Genomic DNA, 24,345 nt, shown 5'->3' on the forward strand with positions numbered 1-24,345 from the left:
TCATAAATACACCTGCGTGTATGAAGTGTTAATTGGCATTTGTGAAACAAGTTCAGCAACAGAAAAGATTCTTATGTATATATATATACACACATACATGTGAATATATCACTTACATAAGTGGATGTGTCATATTGAGACAAAAGGCAATCTGAAGAACTCTGCAGGGTCAATGTCAAGAGGGCTCTAGACGAGAGAGGAGCATTTCTAAAGCTTCGTAGGGGCAGCAACCAGAAAAGCCCAGCAAAACCTTGCTGGCCACATTGCCTGGGGCTAGCAGTAAAGCTGAAAGCCATGGAGCAGAAAAGGGAAATAATAAAAAAAAGGAAATGCTAAAAGATTAGAGGCTTGTCAAGATAATTCAGAAGAGATAAAGCGATGACCTGGGAATTAGAGCCCCCAGCAGTCCTGCACAGAAGGATTAGTCTAGGATCCCAGCAGTGAGGCAGAGGAGGCCAGCACTGAAGGCAGGCAGATAACCCCAGACCATGCCAGGTACCTTGGTGCTCTTCACTGCCACCGAGAAACACGCTGTATTTGTCTCCAGCCTTGCTCCCGGATGAGCCGGTGCTCTGGAAGCAGCCTGTATGCTATCCCTTTCATAAGGAGATTTCCAAAGTGAGGTGTGTGTTCTCTGAGAAGATAGCAAATGCCTTGCCTAACAATATACATCAAACGGATATACCCCAAGATGAGAAGGGTCAGATACTACCAAAATCTCTGCCTCAGGGCCCGGCAGGCTCCCTCTTTACAGTGGATCTTCAGCTGAAGTCGTGAGGAGGTGACAGTCACTTTCTTCAGGTTGCAGGTGGGCAGCCCAGACACAGAGCCGTGAAACGGGGCCGCTGGCTGGGCCATCATAGAGCAGCTCGCTGACAGCACGCACTGCCTTTTACGCTATTATAAAATCAAAGCCTCTTGCTACTTTAATGCTCATTTTAAAATGGAGATGCTGCTGCTCTCTTTCACTTTCTTTCACTGTTAAATAAGAAATTCCTGTTCCAAACCTACTTATCCTTTGGAGAAGAGATTGGGTATGTTCCAGGTTCAAGCTCACAGGACAGTTTTTCAAGTTGTCTCGTAGAAATTCCAGCTTTGTCTTTGCAAAACTTTGAATCTGAGTCCATTTTTCTTCGGATTAACTCTGTTCCAGGCTTGCATGGAATTGGAGAAGAGAGAGGAAGGCAGAGGACCAGAGTGGGAGTCCTGTTTTTAGCAGCAAGAAGCCCAAACTGCAGTGTCCACTTTCCAAATAGCTCTGCCTCTGTCCCAGCTGGTGCCTCTCTCTGTCTCAGTAGTGACTTGAGAGCATTAGAGAAATCTGAATTCCTCATTACAGCCCTGGATGATACCAACACCATCCCATAAAGAAAGGGCTATGGTGCAACCTTAGTCTCATTAGCACTACTTTGACAGCTGGCTTTGGTCTCCCAAACTGAGAAAAATCAAGCTTTGTTTTTTTTTTTTTTGTTTTGTTTTGTTTTCTCCTCCCTTAAGTGTTGACTGGCCTTTGCTGCGAGTTGTTAGGTAAGAGCAGTGGGAAGAGCAACCTCTAGGTTGCTCAGTATGGTCCAAATGTGAACAGCTGGACTCAGCAGGGTCTATTCTATTCTAACTATTCTTTCATAGAATAGTTATGGTTGGAAAAGACCTTCAGGATCATCGAATCCAGCCACCTTCAGGCAGCAGAAAGAGCTGTGTCCAGCACACCGAACCTCGGGGAGGGTCGCCTTTTGGGGGCGTTGGCTCCACTCTGCAAGTGTCCCTGTGTCCTGGCTGGAGTGCACGGCTGGGAGGAGGCTCTCGCTGCCGTGGGCGACCTGCTGAGAGCTGGGAGAGGTGGCCGTGCCCTGCCACTGTGCAGGGAAGTCTGGCTAAATCAGCGGCTCTTGTTACTTAAATACAACAGCTTAAGGTTTCCTTTCCAACCGCAAGCACAACATGAAAGCTGGCTGGGAACTGGTGTGCAGTTACAGTTGTGTCTGCTGAGCAGCCAGATCCCCAAGGGTAGAAAGATGACAACAGTTTTCCATTTGATGACAAACCTCATCACCAGTCTCAAAATGCCAACTGTCATTAAAATCTGTGTATGTTTTCAGGGCTAATATTCCACATTCTCACTGTGACAGTTGCTGCTTGAAGCTCCCAGGCTTAACTAAACCAGAGTAGTTTGTCCTTACATGGCAAGTGTCCTCTTTTGCTGTTTTGGGGCTGCATTTAGGAATGGCTCCAATTTTAATTATATAATCCTTTTCACATTCTGTTTTTTTTTTTTTCTTCTCCTATAGGCCACTCTAATACCTGGCCTTTATGAAAATTCTGAGTGCTTGGCGGGGAGGGAACACCATTCACTGTGTTATTCTTGTGGCAGGCAGAACTCAAAGCCCTTTTCTGTGACAGCGTCAATAATTATTTAATCTGTGTAAAACAAGCCGCTTTCCATACTCCCGCCCCTCAGAAAACAGCAGCCTGTGCTCTGCAGTCACCAGAGCCCATGTGGAGGCGCAGGGAGGACAGGCTGTGCTGTGCAGGCCGAGCTCGGTGACTTGTGTTTGTGTCAGCTGGCACAGCTTTCATCTTCACCTGAGCCTCGGTGCTACAATCAGTCCGTGTGCTTGGCTCATCAGCTTGCTAGATGTGGACTTCAGACCATGGGCTGTGACAGCATCTCATTTCCTGCCACTTTTGAGGAGTCTTGGATTGGACCTCTCAATCCTGGCCTATTTTTTGATGATTAAATTTGTTTGGAACATTTAATTTTAGAGCACCTCAACTTACTTCATGAGCTGTTGGGCAGTCTCTGTTCCAGAGAGAGGTTCCCTGCTAGATTTTGAGGAGGAGCAGGCCCTCTTCAGCAGTTCCAGCCTGGAGCCTGTGGTAGGAGGCCATGTGGCAAGAGAGCGGGACATACCAGCAGGTGGGGGCAGTGGAGACAGCTTCGTGCCAGCTCCTCCAGAGCAGGAGGTTGGAGACTCAGGGTTGCAGAACCCCATGCAAAGTTTTTCTAGAGTGTGGTTGTCTCTGTAGATCTTCAACCTGCAGCTTCCTCTTTGCCCTACTGCCTTTGGGAACCAGGCACAGTCCAGAGTGAAATTTGTCTTGTGGCATTCTGGGGTATTTCTGCCACTTCCCTATCCATGGCATTGGCTAAACTCCTTTAGGAGCTTGGTTTTGCTTCTACACTGGCCTACTTAGCCAGGGAATGGCAGCTCTTCTGCCTTGCTTAACTGAAGCGTCTCCAGCAAGTACCAGACGCAGGCAGACTTGGCTCATCTGGATGGGGTCTACTTTTTTTTACATGCCCTAGCCTCACTTCCCAGCCTGACAGTGGTTTGGATCGGAAGAGTGGCCAAATTTGTGTATGTTCGTGTGGCTGCCAGCTGAAAAGGAAAAGAAAAAAGAAAAAAAAAGAAAGAAAAAAAAAAAAGCTGCATTTCTCTTTGGCTTTCTTAAAGCCAAGTTTAAGCAGATGAAGGGTAACAGGGGGGTAACACAGCACATGCTGGCACAGTGGGATTACAAATCCTCACACTTGCTCTTCTGGTGAACACTGGACAGTGGTGACATGGATGACGGCCACCCAGCCCCAGGCTGGCTCTGCTCTTGCAGTTCTTATAGGCATGAAGCAGCCAACAGCTCTGCTGAGACACAGCCCATGTTGCGCACAGATTCTGTGCAGGTGCCACTGGCCCAAGATGCTGGTTTCATCTCTGAGTCTCTCTGTAACCTTGGCCAAGTCACTTCATGCCCAAGCCCCTTTGCTATTTATAACAGTGAGGGTGCCAGAGCACTGGAACAGGCTGCCCAGAGAGGTTGTGGAGTCTCCTTCTCTGGAGATCTTCAAAACCCGCTTGGAAGCAGTCCTGTGCCACGTGCTCTAGGTGACCCTGCATGTGCAGGGGGTTGGACTAGATGACCTCTAGAGGTCCCTTCCAACTTTAAGCATTCTGTGATTCTATGGTTCTGTAATTGGAGACAACATTGCTTCCCTTTTCTAATGTGACTGTAGGTGCAAATTAGGGTGTTGCTTTTACTTTGCATGTAAGCAGTTCTTGCAGTTCTTGGTATAGTGAGGCCTCATCCTACATGGGACCTCTGGATATATCAGATTATAAATGGTAAATACCAGTAATCACAGGGAGATATTTCCTCCAAGTCTGTGTGCACATGGTATGTGTACACCAGGGATGCTTGGCACTTTCCAGAAGTTCATTGTGGTCATTTCCAGGGACTCCCAGCCCTTTTTTTAAAGCTCTGTCTCTCTGCACCGTATGCACTGCTATAAGTCCACATGGGGCACCAAGCAGGGAAAATATGCAAACTAAACAAAATTATCTTCTTTCCGATGATTTCACGTGATCAGGAAATGCAACACTTCCAATTGTAGAGTAAATGAGAGAGTCTATTTTTCTTTGTAAGTAAGTGCATTGTGATCTTTAATGTTTAATATTAAAGCCGCATTGTGAAAAGTGGCCCATAAATGGCTAATAAAAGCAGAGTTTACGGCTTGTAAAGTGCATCAGGACTTTCCACAGGTTTGCCTAGGGAGATTTATATTTGTGTTCACTGTCTGGGTTTTAAGACCTGACAGTATTTTTTCTTTTTCTTTTTTTTGGGCCCATTAAGAATAATGGTGTGGACAAACATCTTTCCTGATTAACTCTGACCATGCCAAAGTGCTAGGAGGAAGAGCAGCTCTGTGGCTCTGCTCTTCAGCAGCATCAGGGAAGGATGGTAACGTAACGTGGCCAGGGAAACTCTCTTAACTGCTCTTCGCCATCATCTTTAACCACTAATCTGGCCATTGCCTCCACCTCCCTCTATTCTCTCCTCACGGACACATCTGCCCCATTCACTTTCTATATTGATGAGTTGCATGAAAAAGGCTGAGCCTGCAGTGCACTTCTTATCTCCTTTCCCAAGTTATTAACATTCTCAAATATTTTGTCCAGATTCATCTTTTTTCATCCCTGATTCCTCTCAGATATTACTCATTACTTTTTTAATTTTACTCTCTCAGCTTCTGGCCATGGATGCATATATATAACAGGAAAGAGAATGGATTTTTGGCTCTTTTCTGTCTCCACCACCTCCTGTAATCTTAGACAATTCTAGCTAGAGAACTCTATAAAAACATAGGTGGTTTCTACTGACCAATGGTACTTGTGGAATGTTACTTTGGATTTCATTCTAACTTGGGTGCTTGCAGAGAAAAGGGCTAGTAGGTGCCCTGCCAAGATGCTGACTTGGGTGAAAGTCTTAATTCTTTGTACATTTGCAAATTTAATCTCTACAACTTCAGTCCCTGGTCTGTGTTTGAGACCTGGAGGATGCGTGGGGTAAGTGAAGCACAAGGGAAGGAAGCCCTTGCAGAAACAGCTGAAGCAGGTGATTTTCCAAGTTCAGCAGTAGTGCATGCAGTTATACCCGAGGTTGCTATCAAGCCCATTATGTTTAGCAGTGTTTAGAGCTGCTGTGTGATGATATACTTAAAACCAATGTCTGCTCTTTAATTACAAAATCTACCCTAAGGTTTTTCTCTTTCTTTCTTTGCCTCTCTGAGACATACATAGAACTGTGCAGGCCCAAATGTGCAACCTGAGCTCATACAGGACTACCTCAGAAGAGGTGACCCCGTCCTCTTTGCTCTCATAACAGTTCATTATATTGTCCAGCATTTCTGAGTCGCAGTGAGTGAGATTTATAGGCTGCCTGGGGATAATCGTTTCAAGAAAAAAGATCAATGATATGCGAGTCAGTGGGGAAAAAGCAGCAAGGCCCAACAGCTGCCTTGTTAGGAAGCATCTTCATAAACTATTTAAAGGTAGAAATGATCATTAACCTTTGCTGCAGCCAATTGCATTCGGAATTGTCACTGTCACTTGCTACTGCTCAGGGTGACACCTGGCTAGGGGATGTGGTAAAATAGCGACACTGGTGCCACCTTACTGCTCTGAAGTCATTTCCACGCAGAGTCTGTCTTGGAGGTGGTGCGGGATGAGCAAGTGGAGCAAAACAAGGGCTTCTCGCTCACCATCAATGAGCTTGATGGCTTCTTGTTGATTCAAAGTGTATTTGGATCACTTTGCATCCACCTCGGGCAAACAGGCGCCGGCTTTTCTTCTCCTACCCTCCATAGTTAATTATTACTATTTTTAATATAGTGTGAAAATGTTCCATTTTTCCTACGGGAGAAATCATGACCCAGATCCTTCCTTGCAGAGATGGGAGAGGAGCAACACGCTCAGTCTCAGCTCTTTGAAACCACCTTGTGGAGTCGGCGCCGCTGTGCCCGTTTGAAACACTGGCAGCTCCGCGCCGATACCTCCCTCGCTGCTTTGCTCGAAACAGGGCTGGTATTTGGTGCTGCCTTGTGAATATGTTCTGTTGTTGATGGTTTCTGCCTCTCTTCCTCCCAGCCTCGCTGATGCTGACTCAGAGACATTTTTCCCAAGCTGTCTACGTTTGGTGTTTTACTGCCGACTGCATGTGGCCCTCTCCTTTTAATTACTTCTGCTGCGTCTAGCGCTGTATGTGCTATAACGTTGCAGAGACTGCTTGCAATTAAAATAAAAAATAAGTAATACGTTACAGGTTACAATCCAGTCAATCTCCACATATTGTAATTCACGGCTGCTTTATACACTGAGCTTTCCAAGTGGCTCAGAGCCCACACAATAATAACAAAACCCTGGGGCACAGAGAAAAGCAAGGCAGGAATATTGACTCTCTAGGGTCCCAAAAGACCTCATTTCCTGATGGTTGCCTTATTTTTCCAGTCCTTCTGCTCTTGAAGGAAGTTGTCAACACACTGAGCTTTTCATCTGCTGGGCTCCCGAAGAGCAGACATAATCGTTCTCCTTGTTCAAGGAGGGCTGAGGTTGCACTGGGCGATCTCAGCTGTGCTCTAGTGACATTTGGGGTGCTTTATCATATTTTGGCATGGCAAGGTTTGTAGGTGTTTTCATGGGCTTTGGAGTGTGTCTGGAGTGACTAAGCAGATGCAATTTTGAGTATTCTGGTTTCAGGTCAACAAAATACTTAAGCATATGCTCAATTTTGAGCACTGGTAAAACAGGGCCAAAATGTCGTCCAGCCATCCTACCAAGTAATCCTAGCAATAATCTCTCATTCTTGTTTTTTCTCAGCCCTTCTTTGCCCCCACCAACTTAGTCATTCTCAAAGGGGGAGCATAAAAAAGCTAAAATGAATCAGCTCCTGCAGGGAAGCGTGAGAGACATAGGGAATTTTTGTTTGGAAATCCAGAGAGTTGATTTGCATTATTATATATGCCAGCTGAATACACTGCTGACAATATACAACACAATTTATATGTAAAGCAACAAATTAAAATCTGAAATTCCCCATTTTGTTCTCTGAATGTGAAATAACCTGGCAAACACCGAAGATGGGTCTGAGCTCCGGGGTGGTGGCACCGTGTGTCCGTCTGGGCTGCACCTGTGGGTTTACACGGAACGTGGTGGAGCTTTCAGCAACATGCAGAAGCAGCTTGACAAGCAGAACAAGTCCTCAGAGGTGGCAGGGTGTCTAAATCTCATTTCAGTTAGATGCTTTTAAGGATCTGGTCCCAAGATGCTAGGAACCAGGCCGAAATTTATCCACTCATTGCATGAAGATCAGAGAAGTGACTTTCCAAACGCAGCCTCCCAGAGTGCAGGGCATGGTGGTTTGAGAACTTCCTGAGCTGGAGGTTGTATCTGCAACTTGGAGTTTGTGTCCTTGGTCATGCTTTGTCTGTAAAGTTGATGTGCCTTATTTGATATGTAAAGTTTGTCTGTGCCCTAGAGCATCCCTGTAGCCTTTCTTGGTGCCTTCCCCTACCCTGTTGTCTTCTGTTTTGAGACGAGAAGAGCTTGGTGGCACCCAGTATTTGGGTGGGGTGTGAGTGACAGTATTGGAATTTTGTGGGATCTGAAGGAAACAGGTAAGTCGGTTCCACTGGTTCACGTATATCTTGGTGTCAGAAGTGTCATATCTTGGCAGCACCTCCTTGGCACTACGTTTAAATGGTCATCTCAAGTAGCTTGCACAAGTTCTCTAGACCCCTGACTGTCAGGTCCAGGCTCCTGTGTCATTGTCACTTTTGCTATTAAGCAACCATTTAAAGCAACCTCAGAGAATCCTCTCATGCCACAGTTGGACAACAGTCAAAACACTGGTAGAGCTCACACCTGCACAGAACTTTTACCCTCACATCTCTTGTCCTCTCGGCCTGCCTGCTTCTGCTTTACTGGGTGCAGGTGGAGGCACATGAGACTACCCCACCAGTGCTACAGCAGTTCGGGTTTGACTATGGCAAGTTCAGGGCACAGGTAGGTGCCACTGTTCATTTGTTATAGAGGCAAACAGCATCAGCCCAGCTGACACTTGCATCCGTGAGCATTTGCCTCTGTAGGAATTCACAGAGCAATTCCTTAATCTTTTCTGACACTCTTTTGGTGTTTAAACAAAACCTACTGGCTTATTCCCATTCCCAGACACTGTGATGTCGAGACCTGGAGAATTAAACTGCTGATGAACTCCTTTGTTTCAGATGATTGCAGTAGAACATAACAGAGAGTAATTTGAACTAGGCCGAAGGAACCCTAAGTTTTCTGAGCGGTGCTGATGTCTTTTTAAAAAAGACATCAATAGCAGCTACTTGCTGCCCTCCAAGGCAATCCCATGCCACTATTTGCAACAGCAGAAAACACAAGTTTTCTCTCTGTTGAGCTCAAATCTGTCTTCTGTGGGTTGAGTTCCTAATCCTGATCCTTGGCTAGCTGAGTTTGGATGGAAGTCTTCACACAATGTGTCCAGTCAGTGCACGTTGGGCCAGACACCTCCCCCAGGAAGTGACTTGAGAAACCCCAGCCCTGCAGTCATGGGGCCATCACGGGTCACACCAGCTTCAAAAGAGAAGGGGGACAATCCACTCCCAACCACACATAGCATAGATTCAGGTGTGGGTCTCGGTGTGCGTGGTTCCCCTGTGTGTCCTCAAACCAGACTTTTCAAAAAGCCTAAGCGAAATTGCGCCACGTGTGAAGTGTTCAGGAGCCATGTGCTGTTCCTGGGCTGAGGATGCCCACAGCCAGGCACGGACGTCAACCTCTGACACATCCCCACAACACACAGCTCCCTCCTCTCCTCTGGATCCGAAACTGAGGGCCATGCGCTGGAACAACCCCCTCGGAAGCGAATGTGAGCGCTGAGCGAAGAGGAGCAGAAGCTGTTGCTGGCAGGCAGAGCAGCAAGTCCTGCTCGGCTCTGCCCTGCCTGCTCCTGCTGTGCCGCTGCTTTTAAAATCAAAGCTGGTGTTTTGGATTAGCATCCTAAGGCTTTACCTCTATTCAAGGATTTCCCATGCATGAAAAGAGAGCCTGGCTTTTCTCTCTGTTCCGCAGAATTGCCTGCCTTGTGAAGCACCAGCGTGGTTGTCTGATGAGAATTAGGTTCGTGGGAAGGAGAGGTTCAGTGGGGATGGTGCCTACCTAGAAAGCCCCAGCAGCGCCTCGTGACTCTGCGCACTGACTTGGGGGGTAACTTCGCAGCCGTCACTCGAAGAGGAATTGGCGCCCAGATCATGCTTGGTTTTTTTGACAAGGTGGAGGGTCACGTTTTGGGCTCACAGCAGCCCCCCTGCACTGGCACTCACAGACACTGCTGGGTGTTCCAGCAGTTCCCAAGGCTGCCAGAAACCTCCTAAGTTCCATGAGAGTTGGATGCATCCCAAGAGGGTCAGGGAGTTGCCGCACAGGATCTAGCTCCTGGTCCAGCTGTAGCTTAAACCAAAGGGATTCCTGGAAGTCTCTGGGCCTGCTTGCGTTATTAATCTCTGAAGCTGCTGCTGGATCAGTACGAGATATTATTAGGCTGCCCCAGCCTTGTTGCAGTGCGTATGTAGATGACGGAAAATGCAGGGATAAAGCTCTGTTAATCAGGGTTATTCAGAGAGCTAGCACATCCATCCCAGCACAGGCAGTGGTGTGAGCTGTGTTACACACTAAAGTTCATAGAAGTTCATAGTAGCCAGGCCAGGGATTTAATTTCCACTGCTAAGCAGTGCTATTTGCAAGCCTGTGGAGTTGATATTTAGGACATTCTTTTCATCTTGATGCGCTTGACCTTGGGTGTAATGTTTACTTCTATGCATTAAGCATTATGCACAATACAGTACTACAGGTGCAGTGCCCTTTGCCAGGGCAGAGAGGTTAGATGATGAGCCCAAGGTTCTGGTGCTCATGTGGATTTGGGTGACGTGTTTATTTCCCTTCCTTCCCACAGACTTCTCATGACAAAAATCTCGCATAATCCCTCCGAAACTCAAGAAACTCAAGACTCAGAAACTGCAAAAGGCACCTGCAAAAGGTGCAAAGTACCACACTTGCCTGTTAACTGTCCGGCATTGTGCCGTGCCTAAGGGTGTGTGTTTGCCTAAGGCTGGTGTTTGTAAGCTTTGCTTCTGGTCTGCTCAGCTGAAAGCCGGCTGGATAATGAAGATGGACGTTCTTGGCGGGCTGGATCAAAAAGCAGTATTGGTGACTGTGGATGTATGAAAGGGGAGGAAAACAAGCATATAAAAGGCTGCTTTTCATGCACTGGCTGCCAGAATCCCTCCATGGGGCAAAGGTGGGTCAGGGGGGCAGCAGCGGGGTCCAGCGATAAATCCTCCTGGGACTTATCCTCCTGGATATCTCTCTTCCTATCGTGTTACAGAAGAATTTACATGGCGGCTGTGCCCAGGAGCCAATGTAGATACAATGTGACAATCAGTTTACTTATTGCTCCAGACTCCAGAGACACTTGACAGGGATTTCCCATCATGGCTTTAATCATTCCCATGGGCAGCTGGCTCTAACTTAGTTTTCAAGGGCAGTCTTCTCTTCCAAGTTGGCAAAGGATTTATCTTAAAACAGTATAAGCAGGCAGCAGAATGAATGCATTTGTTGCAAGTCCAGTGCAGAAGCCAAAAGAGCTGGGAAGCTCTGGCCTCAATTAAAAAATAAAGTAAAATAAAATAAAGGAGACAGAAATGGAAATACCAAAGTCCTTAGGGTTAAAACAAGTTCTCTTACAGAGCTACACAGTTGTATCAGAGGATGTCCACAAGGATAGGGTGGACAGGCATGCAGGACCTGATGTACAATCAGGAAAACTGAAGGGGAGAATTTGGGGGAGAGGAATGTGTCTTTCCATGGCAGAAATCACCTGCCCCAGTTCTTCAGGTCTTTTCTCCTCTGAGAAGATGACAGCCAGGAGTATCCTTGAAATATCCATGGTTCCAATGCAAAACCTTTCCTCCCTCAGCTGCAGACAGTCCCACCAACCCATGCGTGTGTGGTCTGATCCAGCCACAGGAGGGCACAAAGATGCACTTGGTTTTATAGGAGATTTAACATAACCACTGAGGACTGAGCAGTGGGAGGTCTCTGCTGCAGACAGAGCACCAGTGGGCACATTTACAGTCCTGTGTGTTACGATCTTCCTCCATCTTCAGAGCAAAGCTCTTCAGGTATTAATATCATCGGTGGAAACAAGGAGGATCAATAATCACATAGATGCAACCAGGAGCTGGAGGAGCCAGCCCTGCCCTGAGCCGCAGCAGCACGGAGGGCTCCTGTGTCGGATGGTCCCCCAGGTATGTGGAATGTCCCCTCGCCCCATGCGCCGCCCTGCACATCTCGCTTGCAGACAGCGGAGGATGCTCAGCAGTAGGGAGAGCAGGTGGCCGAGCAGCAGGGAGGAAGCCTTGCCAGCCACGCACATCACTAGGAGCCTGGAAGGAAACAATTTGTTTAACTAGTTTGCCAAATAATATCTATATTATGAATGCACTGAGCATTGCTTCCCTCTCCTCACTGGAGGGTTCTTGTTTCCAGGATGAATATGTTATTCCTCTCCAGTTTGGAGCCAGAGAAAGATCGGGAAGAGCCACTGAGACCCCAGCAGTTGCTTTGCCAGGAGCGAGTGGCTCTTTGCTGCAAGCGTAAGCCTCGGCAGAGCTGGAGCTGGTTGCTCAGGGTGTCCCTGCGCCTCGGCAGACCTCTCCGTGCCGAGTGCTTGCATCTGCAGGGAGCCCCATTTTGGGAGTCCCAGGTGCATGGCAAGGCCCTGGGCACCTGTGGCTTCCGGGACAGGTCATGGCTACCACCTGTGTCTCACATTTTTCTTAAAAAGCCTCAAGGGTGTCTTTGCAGGTGGTCCCAACTCACTGCTAAAGCCAATGTTTTGGGAGTTCAAATCCAATTTAGAGTCCTGGCTTACAGCTAAACAGAAATAGGGAGAGAGAAGGGAAGCAACAAGGATTTGCCAATAATAATGTGTTTTTGACAAAGCAGACAAAACAGAAGAGTCTTGGGGTTTCTGTGTTGGCAGTTTTTTATTAAGATGCACAGTGTTTCTGGGAAAGAAATGCTCTGCAATTGGGTCAGGCATTACATTTGCTGGGTTAATAGACCTTCCTACTGGGCTTTGCCTCTGCTAAATGATTGCCATGGACTGAGCGTCTGCTCACTCCCGGCAGAGCTCAGAGGGAGACACTCAACTGGGTGGCTGCAAATGTTTGAAAATCCAGTGCTGACAGTCCAGGATTGAGGCTGATTTACAGCCAAGACTGAGAGGTGGGATAAAACTTCCAGACGGCTTAGGGGATGTGGATGCCAACGGGACCGGTGCTGGTAAATCCATCACGCATCTATGGACATCTCAACTGTAACATTTGAATCTTGTTTTTTGCAAATAGTATGTGACAAATGTAGGGAAAAAAAACCCTTTGTTGTGTTAGAAATCTTGCTTGTTAGGTGCCTCACGTGCCAAGTTTCTCTTAAGCATCAAAGAGCAGAGGAACTTGTGGCTTTTCAGGGGTGAAATCTGGACTTAAGGCCCAATGGAGGAACTATATCTTTAGGGCCTGGTAGCATCAAGAGAGCTTAGCTTCAGTGTTTTATGGACCATACAAGCAATTGTGCAGCCCACCCCTATGGGGTAAGAATTACTCTCCCCATCTTTGTATCTCCCCACAATTATACCAAAATTAGTTGTTTATTGTTTTGAGCTGTTCAAAACAGGCCACGTCCCTGCCCACAGCTTTATATCAGCTGTTGGGTCATGTGTACTTGGAGATTGTTCGAAATGAGACGTTGGCATGTCAGTGAGGCCATGGACATCTAGAAAATGGCAAATAAATTGTGGCATTAAGTGTGCAAGTGCTGCTGAGCTGCTGTAGTTGCTATATCAAAACCCTCCATTGCAATAACTGAGCCACTGCCCTCCAAATCCCTTATAAATCTAAGGAGTAAACTCTCAAAACCAGATAATGCTGGAGCTGCAGGCCACTTCTGTGATTTTCCCTAAGTGACAGGGTTTAACAGGGAGATGGATGTGACATATGAATTACAAGGGCATTAGTGTGACTCCAGAAGAAAAATAATTGCAGCATAAAATGTACAAAATAAACACAACAGAAACATATTTATGTATCCGCATTGGCTTGAACACACACAGAAACAATTTCTTGAAACCAGGAAGCATGAGAAAACCAGAAACTTCAGCTCAGCCTGTTCTCTGACACCTGCAGGATTTCTGCAGCTCAGAAGACGCTGCATGTCCCTGAACACAGCTGGTGCCACAAATGCACACGTGCTAATATTTGCAAAGAGTGATGTGCCTTGCGTTGCATGTCAGAAAGCCCCGGGGTAGCTGGCATGCACATGGGCTGCGTGGGAAGAGCTGCGTGTTTGCAATTGCTATTACCAGACAAGCAGCTCCCCTTCTTCTCCCTATTGCCCTTTCCCCGCGTTGCTGCAACGCTCTTCCCCTCTAGTGCCTCAGCATCGCTCACTGATTCCTTTGATCAGTGTTTATCCTAATGGAACTTGGTATAAGCTCTAATACCCCCTAAATGCTGTAAATCTATATCTATAAACACTAAACAAAACATTCCCCGTACAACAAACAGAGAGCAGAGCTGCGCGTTAAGGCCCCGGCAAGGCAGATGCGCTGCAACAATTCTCAAGGACTTTGAAGTTAAAAGCCTTGCTGTGTAAATGTAAGAGCTTTTGTAAGTCAAACTAAAAGTCTCATTAACGCACAACTTCCATGATCAGAAACCTGACTAGTTCAGTGAGAATCCCCAAGGACAGGACTATTTAACACACTTTCTAATTAAAAGAAGAGAATTACTGCACAGCAGTTAAAATATGTTTTATATTCATCTGGAAAATAGTCAGTGGAGGGTGGATGCAGATATATATTGTGAGGACTTGCTGCCAGTAGGACACAAGCCAACTGAAGTACAAGCAGGCAGCAACAGGTACCTGCAGGTACCTGCAGATGCTACTGTAACCTCTATCTATCTTGTATCCATTGGGCACCTAGGCCAATTTGGGGAGCTAGTGTGAATTGAGAAACCTGGAGTTAATGTGAATGTGTCTGGAGATTGTTGTATTCAGAGTAGGATCCTGATGCCCTCCTTTCCCTAGGGAAAGCCTCCCTCATCCAGGAGCTGATCTTACATCTTTGCTCTGACAAATGTTGAGGATAGGTCAGTGCCAACTCATTTGAGTTTTGTAGGTAGTCTTGAAATCATTGTTGGTACATCCAGGATTACAAATACTCATGTTCACAAATATTCATGTTTACCTCATTTCCCTTAAGCTAATATAGCAGCAGTTTTTGGAAACAGGAGGCTAAATATTTCATTAACTCTTAAATGTAGAATATCATGTTCTTTAGAAACCTGGTGCTTTTTAATAAAAATATTTAATAAAATAAATTTCTCCAAAGCTCCAAGCAGTAATAGGAAAAGAAACTGGTGGGCAGAGACATGACTTCAGGACGTGGACAGTAAATGAGTTCAGCTGGTTTTGATTTAAAAGGCTAATTAAAGAGGTGAAAAAGCAGGTGATGCTGGCAGGATCTAGGAGTTTGTGCTGAGGGTGGTCTGTGGATGAAAGAAATGTGTCTGGCTGTGGTTGGTGGGTGTCCTGGCAGATGTGGGGGGAACCTGTGTGACCCCAGGCTTGAGCTGCGGGGCTCTGCTGCCTTGCAGCCCTTGTGCTGGCCCAGGACCACCCTGTTGTAGTTGAGCCTGAAGTGTCTTGTCCAAGTTCCCATGTTGTCCTGTGCAGAGTCAGGGCAAGTTGAAGTATGTAAAAAAGAGACTTGTTCTATTCTTTAGTAATATTAGTATTTTAGTGAGCATTTAGTTCATTATTATTGCTGCTCTATTAGTTTTTGCTACAGTGTGTTTAAGGAATGGTCTTACAGTATAAGAGAAAAGTGTGAGCCCTTCAAAGCTGCACTGAGCTGCCAGCAGGGACCTCGGGGGCTCCTCCATGGCACTGGTATGAGTCCAAGAAGCACTGAATGTTTTCTGAGCTCTGTGTGACCGGTGCAAATACTGCCCTTCAAAAATGTAAATGCTGCTGATGTGGCATGAAGAGTGTTTCTGATGTGCCTTGCCCTCATGTTTGGCAGAAAACAGCTTTTAATGCCATTGGTTTGCCCAGGACTCCTAATGACCAGCTGTTCCTCGCTGGCAGCCGTCAGTTCTTTGCAGATTAGTTCTGAAGGAGCAGGAGACAGCAGTGGTGCCTGCTGCTGCCCTTGACTAAAGGCTGCCTGTAGCCTCAGCCTCTTGCAGGGAGGTTCAAAGTATTTTTCCCAGTTCATGAGAACTTAGGTGATTTCAAGGGACTTCCTAGCCTTCTTCAGGCCTCCGTCCAAAAAAATCAGATTTGTGAAACTTATAAATGAAAGAAAGTGAGCAAACACTTCTGGATTGGGTCAGCAGAAACCCTTCCTTCAGGTGAGCTGAAATGTTTTATCCTACCTTTGACTTCCTTTTTTTTTTTTTTTTGGTATAAATTTAAGAAAACTTTTCTAAAATTTATTTCAAGGCAATAAACTAAAAACTCCAAGCTTTCGTTTTGAGGTGGTGGAGTCAAGATGCTTTGACAGCTTTAAAATACTTCTCGAAGGGTTTCAAAGTGAGTTATTTAACAGGCTAGCCCTTTGTCTGGAGGCTGCATGCACGTATAACCTAAGGCTGTTTTTTATGGTAGCAGTACAGGAAGGAATATCGTTTTCGGAAGTGTCTCCCTGAGTTCTGCAGAAATGTGTATTTTCTCATTTCTGTTGTGTGATGTTAGTTTTAATATATGTAACCCCGAATCAAAGCTGGTGACCAATGTTCCATTTAGTTTCTTCCTAGCGACCTGTCGTGGCTTCGCTCTAAGCTCAGCAGCTCCCCGGCTACCGGGAGCCGGCATCACCTTCGCTGCCTCCTTCCCCACCTCTCCCTCTGCATCCATTTTCCCTGCATATACTGTGCATCTGGCTAATAGTTTTCTTTCTGCTCGTGTTTTCACAATATATATATATGAAAATGCCAGCATAATTAAATAAATGAGTGTTGAAACCCCCCAAAGAACAATTATCTTTTCTGTGAAATACTCCCAGCAGAAATCTTGGAAAACTTAAATGTAATTAGCACATCTTGCCCCACAGCAGCATTAAATACAGTACATTAGGGCTCATAATACCAGTGTGTCTGAGACTGCAGGTGACCAGCAGTATTTGTGATTTGTTCTGTATTGGATTTGTGAGCGATGTGCAGGTCGACTGCTCTTATAACACGTAAGCACTGTTAGTGTAATGATTTTGTTGACGTTTACGCTACCCAAGCCTGCTCTGCATTTACTGGTCTCTTCTCCATCCCATCCGATGTGCCCTGTCCCTTACATGGCTTTTCTGACGTCTGTATTATTGGAGAGAAAGAGGGCTTGGAGGTTAGAGCGCTGGACCAAAAGTAGCAGAACTGGCTTAATTGTATGGCTGAGCTATAGCCTTCTCCTGGATAACTTAGGGCACTTCTTAAAAGGTATCTTGGCAGATGGGGTTATTCCAAAATACTTAGGCATCTGCCATTGTTTACAATTAGGTGCTTGAGCATGTCAAACATCATCTATAAGATAGGGACCTGACCCAAAGTACACGGATGTCAACAGAAGGATAAAAGAGAGATGGTAGCTTTGCGTTAGGCGCCTTTTGAGCATGGAGCCATCTTGTTTGTAAGGCTCGGATACCAACCGAGAAGCCCTGCTTTAAAGCCTGGCTGCATTAATGGTGGTAGCTCCGAGTTGGCAGCTGTCTTGCTCTTCCTAGAGGGAAGGATTTGCCAAGGAGTCTCATAGCCCTGGGAGTTGATAGTTCCCCTAACAGCAGGTTGAGTTGCCTTTTGCTTTTCCAAATGCGTATGTCCACACTTAAGGATGGACTAGCTATAGCTGTTATTCAGATTAGCTAATATGCCCAGATGTCTTCTTGGAAAAAAAATAGGGAGATTTTTTCTACTTAGCTCTTTGGAGCTCTTTATGTCATAAAGAGGAAGAACAAGCCATGCATGACAGATGTTAGTCATGTTACTTAATTCACGACTGGAAAGTACTCAAGTGCTAGGTTGAGAAGGGAGATGTATGAGAACTGATGTAAAGCATAATATTAATGCTGGAATGTAAGCACTACTTTATCTTAAAAGCACCCCTAATAAATATTTCCAAGGGTATAAATTGATGGGAAGCTACTGGGTATTAAAATCTGGATATCGGGGATAGCTGGCAGGCTTGGGAAATGTTGCTTTTCTTTCTTGTAGTCAAGATGCCTGGCTGTGAAAAGAAATTCAACACGGCTGGTGCAAACTGGGCCGCATGACCCGCTTCCTGCACTACGTTCCACCTTCCTTACACCACAGAGATGTGCAGAAATTTCTTTTACTGTTCAGTCAAAATGGGGGCACTGAAATGGGAGCAACTCAGAAGGACCATAGTGAAAGTTTATCCCAAGAGCTGCTGCGGTAGTCCTGTAATGGAGAAAATAGGAAGGTCTGAGCATCTGGACCACAGAGAGGTAAGGTCTAAGGCACGCTTGGTGTGGTGTCTCCAGCTCTGTAGGTGCTAGGGTCGAGTAGCACTAGGATCAAGCTGTATAGCAGTGTAAATCTGTATAGTGACCACATGAATCTTCTCAACCTGCTCTCCTTGAGATCACCACACTGAAGGGCTGTATTAAAGCAAATACTCAGTCCTACTAATAAAAATAAATGTATTTGAGTAGCAGAGCTCCATCTTGGTCCCTCTTTGTTAGAAGACAGCAAGTCGCCACCATGAGACCTCCAGCATCTATCAGTAGACAGCAAATGAGATGACTTGGCTATGGAGAAAGCTAGATGCCTGCAAACAAGGAATGCTTTAAGAAGTCTTCTTCTAGACTTCTTGCTGTTTCTTGATGCTGGAGTCCTACTAACCTTCCATGCGGGCAGACGAATTTGCTCTCTGGACCCTCTGATGTGTGAACAGAGTGGCAGTGAGAATCTGGCTATTCTAATCTGCTAAAGCTGTGAATGAAAATACACATTGTTGCCCTTGAAAAAGTGGAATCAGAGGAACCTGTGATAGGAGAGCCTGGCATGGATTGAAGGAGAAAGCAAAGGACTTTGAACACGTAATAGAACGTGAACAAGGGCGATCCCAGAAAAGGAATGCTTCAGGGAGTTAGAAGGAAAATAGATGTTGGGGAGGAAGGATTAAAACTATTTGAACTATTTGAGGAGGGAAGGTAGATTTTTAGTTTTGATCATGAAAAGGCCGAGAGGAGGCTGAGCAAACTGAAATCAAAGTAGAGAAGGAAATCAAACCCAAGCATGGGTTAAATGATCTGCAAATCTCTGCCTTGAAGAGGGGAGATCCAAAGGACCCAGGGAAGCAAGGGTTTTGTTTGTTTGTTTTTTTGCTTGCTTTTTTGTTTGTTTTTGATATGACCAAGACTCTCAACAGGATTTTGAAGGAAGACCTTCAGGGTAGCACCAGTGTCCCCATCAGAGTGGAGGGGAATTGCACAGCAACTTGTGCTTCCTAACTTTCAATTTCCAAAGCAAAAAACACATTTTCTGTCTCCGAAATGTCCAGTTCCAGAAGCTCTTCCAGGACCTGAACCTCATCCATCTTCACTGGAGCCCTCTGAGTGCTCCTGAGCAAGGTTGGCTGCAATCCAGGGGAAAAAAACATGGGCATCTCCTGTGCCGTCCCTGCTGAGTCTGTTGCAGAGCTGCCCGTGCTGCTCTGCCAAACCCATGGGCTGTGGCTCCAGAGTTAACAAGGTTGATGCAGGTCTGAAGACTTTAAAAGACTTTATACCAACAGATTTTAGAGATCTTAACATATCCAGCTTGAGTAGCCTTAGGTTTCCCAGGCAGCTGCCAAATCAAACTGAATAATAAAATAAAATTGAATAATAAAGTGGTTGCGGAGTGTAAGATCAAGACAGGGCCAGGTTAGAAGCACCTCCAGTAATTACTGGATCAGGAGCAGTCTCCTGCCAAGCTGGGCGTTTCGGCTGACATGCTGAGAACTAAAAACAGCAGCAAAACTTCCCCAATGGAAACAGCTCTTCCCTCCCCTCGGTTACTCCTTTTCCTCTTGTCTATTGGGGCAGGAGAGCCCAGGAAAGGCTGTCACTGGTCCCAGTGATGGTGTCGGAGAGCAGGAAGGCATCTAGGAGCAAGGGCCACATCCAAGGAGCCCCTAGAAGCTGATGCTGATGGAGACGTGAACCTGGCACCCAAATGCAGTGATTGCTGCTTGTAATGTCCTGGCCACAAGAGCGATGGCAGAGGCTGCCAGGGCACCACATAGTTCCTGTCACCCTTGCGCAGAGCCACATCCCCTTCCATCTGTTGATTGCTTTTATTACTGGTTTAAAAGCTGTTGGGACACTGCAGAGCAAAAGGATCAGTATTAAATGCCTTGAAATGCTTATTCTTTATGATTCTGTTTTGCAGTAATGCCACAGAGCCCTGAAAAGCTCTTGTAGGACGCTTCTGTTTGCTCTAAAGCTACATATATTTTGTTTAGGGGCCTTGAGTTTTTTTGATGAAAAGATTTCATTTTTTGATAAAAACAATCTGGCAAAAAGATGAAGCTATTGAGAAAGGTGAACCAATTTTTGTTCCTTTTTGGTGACATATTTCATGAGGTAAAATGTAATTCCTGAGAAGCTCTAACAATGATCCTTTTTTATTCCAAAAATGTTTCTTTCTCTAGCATGTCTCTCTAGGCTCTTGGCATCCATTTCCCATTGTCCTTTCTGGGAGTCAAGGCAAATATATCTTTCTATTTTGATATCATCAAGAGGCAAGGTTTGTAGGGAAAGGTAATATCTTTTCTTAGAGCAGCTGATAGCGCTGGGGAAAAATGGACAGATTTTTGGGCACAGAAGCCCTGCCAGCCTCTTCTGTTTATAAATTACCCTTCCTGGAGACCTTTGGGTCTCCACACTGAACTCTTTTAACTCTAGCATACATACTCAAAAAGGGTGCTCATCATTTATCTTTAGTACTGCTCCAATCTTCTCATCACCTCTTGCTTTCTTTTTTCTCCAGCCACTTACTCTTCTCTATTTTGCAATCCTGTGGCCAGTATTTTATTACTTGTGTATGCCTCTTTCTACCTGGCCATGAGCTAGGACTCATCCTTTGCTAGTCTCTCCTATGCCCTGGTGATATTTTCGCTAGTCAGTTCACATAAGCGGGAAGGTAAACATTAATTTCTCTTAGAACACACATATTACTTGCAGCAGGGTGATCCCTAGAGGTCTCTTTCTTCCTCTTCTTTCTTCTGTGTTTTTACACACAGCTGATTGGAGCTAAAATGGAATAAAATACACATCTGTCAAGATTTGCAGTGCACTGAGCAGCATATACAGGATTTGTGTCGCCACCTTTGAAACTCGCTGACCTCAGAGGGGGATGTGATGGTTTTCCTAGGAGTCCGTGTTGTATGTCATCCCGCGTCTGCCCTGGGTTAATATCCTCTGAGGCCCCTAAATGGGAAAGACAGGCGGACTGAGACTTGGCAAGGAGGGAGACAGTAGGTTCTATTCAACGTTTCCATTAACGACCTGGGTGATGGAATAGTGTGCTTATTAAATTTACAGATGGCACCAAGCTAGGAGGTAATGCCAATACACTGGGCAACAGGATGAGAATGCAAATGAGTTCAACAAATTGCAGATATGGTTTGGAGGGGAAATAAAAAAAAAAAAGAGTTTAAATAGAGACAAGTGCGAGTCATGAAACTTGAGCTAGAATAATCAATGCACAAGGACAGCATGAGGAAGAAGCAGTAGTTGTACAGATCCAAGACAGTCACACAATGTGTGAGGAACCACTCTGAAATCAAACCAATGCACAACTCCTGCATATACTACTAGAAACACAGGGCACCGCACTAATTACAGTCTTCTGCTGCAAGCAACTAAGTGGGGCCCTGACCAAATGGTGCTTCTCTTACCTTTTCACAGGGTCGGTCTGTTCTTGCACGTAGCAGTCGCCGTGTGTTTATGTTTAAGCGCATGCTGGTTACCCCTTTGTATGGGTGAATGTCCTTTGTGATCCCAAGTTAAAACATCCTCCAGGTTCTTGGAGAATAGTAGTTGTCTTTCCAAAACTGAAATGGCAAAAGGAAGAAAAAAGGAAGGATAGAGGATCCCCAAGAGCTCTGCGGGCTTTGTCCTTCATTGCCGAAGCTGGTTTGTGAAGGCTGCAGAGCAGGCAGAGCTGTGGTTGGCAGCCCTATGGGAGAGTCTCTGCAGCTCGGCAAGGGCCAGTGCTCAGAGCACGGGGCTGTTCACGTCAAATTCTTCGAGTGTTCAGAGCAACCCTGGTGAAGCAGCGCAGCCGCCGAGGCTGCCGTCACCCGGCCCAAGGAGGCAGGAAGAGCCCCAGAGCCTCTCCACTCCTCCCAGGGCTTCCTCTGCTCTTGACCGTGGCCAGGATTTTGCTCTTGGGGGCTTGTGCGCAACCGTCTGCATGCAGAGCAGGGAAGGAGGCTTTCCTTCTTTTCCCTCACTAGTAAGAAGAGGATATCAGTTTAACTATGCTGTTGGCCTTGAGGCTTTAGGTATCAAGGAGAGATTATTTCAGAGATCAAACTGAATGCTGATTCGAGGCAGTAGCTCATCCCTTTGGAGTGCTCCAGAAGGAAAAAGGAACATTGTCAGTTCAATCTACTGTGGAATTTATAGTATTAATGATCTGAAGAACACTTTAGGGATTTCTGTCAGATGTCTATTTCAATTTAAACTCTTGGGTGTTTAACTACCCAAAATATTGAGTTCTAGTCATTATTAAAAACTAATAACTGGCTTATTTTGCTGCTAATTCAGAAACTGAGGTTAATTATCTATAGTGAAGGGATATGGTACTAATCTAGAGTCTACCTGCATGAGACACTGTGGTTAATTGATTCCCCATAAAATGACAAAAGATTCCTTTAGAGTGAAGAGATGTTTAATATTCTGGGCTTTCTCAGAGGTGCTAAATTCTGCTTCTCGTGAAAGGAATTTTCAGCCAGCTTTATCACCTATACTTTCCCTTATTGTTATTATTATTTCATTTTTATGAAAATACCATTAGTTATAATTTTTTGACTGGGGGGCCCATCTACTATATATTTCTTATAAGTCTATGAAATAATACATTACCCCACTCAAGTTGGTGGGAATCATTTGATGTCCAATCCAGAGACATGTGATTATACCTGTGAATTTGACATCTGTATCCGAACCAGCTACATCTGCATGTTTGTGTGTGAAAAAGTCAGGATTTGGCCCATCTGATTTTTTTCCAAAATAACAGAGCAAGTTAGTGTCAAAACTGAAATTATTTCTTTTCTCTCCTTCCTGTATTCTGTCTCCTTTACCATTCCCAACGGTGCTAAATCTGCCCACTCTCCCACTAGTTTATTTAATAAAAATTACTTTCTAAGCCAACTGCAAGCAGCTAAAAAAATTAATTTAAAATTCCCCTAAAGTGTATTTGTCAATGTCCACTGTTGTAATTCATTACATTGTATCCTAGCCTACCCTGAACATGGCAGTGTCAGAAGTCTGATGATGTAGTGCAGTCTCTATGTATAATATATCATGAGAACAGTTTCAACTGGGATGATATATGAATCCAGCCTGGGAGGATTTTGAAAATAGACCTAAATTTCTGTTTTTTTTTTTTTTAATGTAACTTGAGTGGTTGAAGGCTGCACCCAAAGCGTTCACTGAATATCTAAATCATTCTTCCCTCACCAAGCACAAACTGGGTTTAGCAATGTCACTCAACCTATTGGGCTTTGGAGGTTAGATGAGCACCTTTCAAAGCCTGATTACTTGGCTTGTGTTGCTGTCCTGCCTTGACTGACTTGTTTTTAAAACGGAAAATATTAAATAGAATTGCAATGTAAATGGGACAACATGCAGTTCATCTGGCATTGTGAGTGACAGAAAGATGTATGATGGGCCTGGTTGTCTTCTACTGCATGGAAATCGAGCACATCTGAATATTGTTCTTCTGAGCAGTCAAACATCAAGCTCTTCCAATAGAAGGAACTGCTTTATAAATGATGGTTCGAATAGCTCGGCTGGATGGAGCTGAATGCTAAAAGGACAGGGAAGCAAGAAGGGATGAGAGCAAAAGCGGGAATGTGTAAACAAACAGCAGATAAATAGGAGGGCAAAAACAGTGGGAAGAGGAAAGAAGTGGGAAAGAAAATAGGAATAACTGGTCTTTGTTTACATAGCTTGTTTTGGGGTAACTCCGAAAGGTTCTTTTGGAATTGATTTTTCAGTGCAAATTTTCTTTTTAAAAAGAGAGCAGAATACATCTAACTCCTCTTCCCTCCCTTTCCAACAAAATGTAGCGTATCCTTCTCCCTTCCAAGCTTATTTTCAAGTCTTCTGTTCTTTTTTTGACCAAAAAAACAAACAAACAAACAAAAAAACAAAAAAAACCCACTCTATATTCCAACCAAATCTCTCTGTGCTGAAGCTGGAGCCTGACTGGTGAGCATGAGATGGTCATTGCATCACAGTCCAATGCTCCATCAGTAAGAAGCAATTCCTGCCCTACCCAAAGAAGTTGCAGCCGATGATGAGGCAGATTTCTCAGTGTTATCCAGCAGCAGTAAGCATTTAGCCTGACTCAATATTCGAACTTAATTACCAGGAAAATGCTATAGATTATGATGATTTAAATCCTTTAACAAGCCTTGTGTGAGGCTTAATGCTATTTTATTACTGCCTTTTTCATATTCTTTTTATGTGATTGGACAAAAGCAATGCGTAACATGGACTCCCAGGATTGTGTTTTGCACAAGGGACAACATATTTTTGATTAGGAGGTAAATAACCAAGTAGTTTCCTTTGCTGATTACAAAATCTGTTGGGCAGGAATGATGGAAGCCCCTTTTTAGCCGGACTGTTTCTGTACAAATGTCAGTAGGGTTCAGAGAGTGG

General features: G+C 45.1%; 1 long non-coding RNA gene across 1 annotated transcript in view; it reads right to left on the minus strand.

Annotated features, from left to right (window-relative positions):
• Nucleotides 1–1,459: 1,459 nt before the first annotated feature.
• The window catches only part of LOC148596271 (uncharacterized), a 358,959-nt gene continuing 336,073 nt past the window's right edge, over nucleotides 1,460–24,345 (minus strand). Inside the window, exon 3 of the long non-coding RNA XR_015913336.1 lies at nucleotides 1,460–1,484. This is a non-coding gene — a long non-coding RNA (uncharacterized LOC148596271). The remainder of the gene's footprint in view (nucleotides 1,485–24,345) is intronic.

The sequence above is a fragment of the Tinamus guttatus genome, unplaced genomic scaffold (genome assembly GCF_059628265.1).
Source record: "Tinamus guttatus ecotype Peru unplaced genomic scaffold, ASM5962826v1 Tinamus_guttatus_pri_ptg000019l, whole genome shotgun sequence".
Taxonomy (NCBI): Eukaryota; Metazoa; Chordata; class Aves; order Tinamiformes; family Tinamidae; genus Tinamus; species Tinamus guttatus.